The sequence below is a fragment of the Onychomys torridus genome, chromosome 2 (genome assembly GCF_903995425.1).
Source record: "Onychomys torridus chromosome 2, mOncTor1.1, whole genome shotgun sequence".
In the NCBI taxonomy this organism is placed as follows: Eukaryota; Metazoa; Chordata; class Mammalia; order Rodentia; family Cricetidae; genus Onychomys; species Onychomys torridus.
Genome location: NC_050444.1, coordinates 15,766,568 through 15,769,614, shown reverse-complemented (window position 1 = coordinate 15,769,614; position 3,047 = coordinate 15,766,568). Strand labels below are relative to the sequence as shown.

The 3,047-nt window shown below is 43.2% G+C and overlaps 1 pseudogene; it reads right to left on the bottom strand.

Annotated features, from left to right (window-relative positions):
* Positions 1 to 772: 772 nt before the first annotated feature.
* Positions 773 to 1,624, bottom strand: LOC118577190 (annotated as a pseudogene).
* Positions 1,625 to 3,047: the final 1,423 nt, after the last annotated feature.

The window sequence follows — 3,047 nt, the reverse complement described above, 5'->3', positions numbered from 1 at the left end:
ATTCTGCAGGATGTGGCATGAGATGAAGTACAGACATTCCTCACGGTTTCCTTTTTGTTCTTCTGTCCATTACTAATATAAATTGCTTCAGAAAGTAGAAATCACTATCAAAGACGTGGATATCTCTTTTTCCCGCGTCTTGAACTGAAGTGGGTCTGCCATGGAGGGAGTCTGCTGATGGGAACTTGAAGATAACAGAGGCTTCAGGATGGAGGGAGGAGTTTCTAGTAACTCACAGGGAGAACCAGGAAAAAAGGCTGTCACTGACAACTGGAAGGGACATTCAAGGTGTTGTCTTGAAATCAGTTTTGGAGTAAGAAATGAAATCTTTCTGTAAAAGATTAATAGTGTGTAGACTGTATGAATCTTGATATTTCCTTGGTCCAAGAGTTATTACTCAGATATAAACAGGCTCAAAATGCAACTACCCCAATCAAAAAATGAACCTCACCATTTAGTTTTACTTGAACTTTTATGATCAGTGAATGACTTGGATGACTTGGTTGCAAGTGAGCATTGGGGCAGAGGGTTAATTTATTTGTTTATACAACCTCATGAGTGTTCTATTTTTGGACATACTTTCTTTTAAGCATATATCATAACCTGGATGCATTGTATCTTTTTTTTTTTTTTTTTTTTTTTTGAGCTGAGTACTGAACCCAGGGCCTTGTGCTTGCTAGGCAAGTGCTCTACCACTGAGATAAATCCCCAACCCCATTGTATCTTTTTTTAAACAGATTTAATTCACTTTATTTTTCTTGTATAAAAACCCTTATGTGGTGGCTGCAGCTGGAGCCTGGGTCCTCTGAAGAGGGACTCTGGTGTGGGTTTAAACAAGATGGTCAGTGAATTCCTGATAAGGAGACTTGGTGAACATACCTCTTTCCAGAGTCATGTGGCGGTAGGTCTTAGAGATGGCATCAAAGGTGGCCTTGGCAAACTTGCCCAGGATGGCAGTGCAGCCCCTGGCTGATGTGTAGCAATCATCAATACTGGCCACCATCAGGAGCTTCTTGGGCACAGGAGTAGAGATGATGCCAGTGCCTTTGGGGGCAGGGATGAGACGCACCAACACAGAGCCACAGCGGCCTGTCACTTTGTATGGAACAGTGTGGGGCTTGCCAATCTTATTTGCCCAGTAGCCTCTCCGCACAGAGACAATGGACAGCTTGGCCAAGATGATGGCCCCTCAGATGACTGTGGCTACTTCTTTGGAGCACTTAACACCAAGACCAACATGACCATTGCTGTCCCCAATAGCGACAAAAGACTTGAACCTGGTCCTCTGGCCATCCAGAGTCTGTTTCTGCACTGGTATGATCTTTAGAACCTCATCCTTTAGGGATGCACCCAGGAAAAAGTTCGGATTTCTTAATGGGAAGGGAGAACAGGTAGTTCTCCTCCAGTGACTTGATTTTCATGTACTTTACCGGGCGGCCCAGCTTGGTGACTGGGATCTACTCGTTGTCTTCAGCTTTCCCTCCACGAGCCATGAGGCCTCGACCATGGCTATGGCCTTGACCACAGCCATGGCCCCTAAGACCTAAAGACCGCTTCGGAATCCTCTGTGGAAGCCTCTGCTAATCCTGGGCCCCTGCTCCGCTGCACTAGCGTCATCTGCCATTTGGTGTTTTCTGGTAGAAGAAATGCATTGTATCTTTTAGTCAAAAGTGTACTCAATGTTGTTATTTTATTTTAAAGTTGAATGAGGGTCAGTGAGATGGCTCAGTGGGTAAAGGCACTTGCCACCAAGTCTGACAACCTGAGTTTGATCCCTGGAACCCTTTCTATGGAAGAGAAAAATGACTTGAGTAAGTTGCCCTCTAATCTCTACACATGCATCATGGAAAGTGAGTCTCCCTCCATAATTTTACCGAGTCTTACTGAGCTTCCCTGTAGGAAGGGCTATTTTAATTTGTGGAAATTATTTCTTAGCACCTGACTCCACACCATCTTAACTGGCAGGGGTACAATAAGCTTGAACTGTGTTGCTCTTCCATGCAAACTCACTTTTGGTTCAAGGGGATGGAAAACCTCTTAGAGAAGACAACAACAGCAGTGTCATGTAAAGAGAAACACTCAACATCATTATCATACAATGAAAAATTTCACTAACTAGTTCAGAATATGTACAGCATAGAATAGTGGTATGAATAACTTACTTTCTTTTACAGCATATATATTTAGTGTTTGCTTGCATTGGCAGCTGCACAGTGGATTAGCATGTAGTAGAATGAGGATGCATACAAAGGATAACACAGTATTTGTGAATAAAAGTAAAATCTGGTTAGGAGAAAACCAAGCAGATTCAAAGTTACACATTCCAACGACAAGCACACAGTGTATTCTGTAACTACCAGGCTGACCTTTCATTTCATTTTTATTTTTTTAATTAAAGAATTGTAAGTTGCATTGTGATTAAGACTTGCATCATCACCCTGGCCAGAGCCAACATACTACTGTAGATTTAACTAGTTGTATCTGTCACTTATTCATTCTAGTGCTTTGATAATGCTGCATGTCATTACTATTCAGAAATGTGCACAGTGGGAAGCAACACATGGTCCCTCCCTTCTACACAGTCACCAGTGGAGCAACATGCTCCCTTCACTGCAGTCACGTGGGATATGGCGCTAATTAAAACAAATGCTGCACAAACAACTTCTTACAGGAAAGTCACAAGTTAAACCAAGGTATTTTCCAAATTTACTACAAAAATGCTGTAAAAACCAAAGCCACTCCACTTCTCTAGTATCTCAAGAACCAACAGCATGTCTTTGGCTGATGAGGCCTTGAGGCCATGGCACATAGGTTAGCATCTTCAGACAAACCTGGCTGGTGTCTTTGCTAGGCTCTTTTGTTTTGTTTTGTTTTTGTTTTTCGAGACAGGGTTTCTCTGTGTAGCTTTGCGCCTGTCCTAGAACTCACTTGGTAGCCCAGGCTGGCCTCGAACTCACAGAGATCCTCCTGGCTCTGCTTCCTGAGTGCTGGGATTAAAGGCCTTCGCCACTACTGCCCAGCTTTTGCTAGGCTCTTGAATCACACCA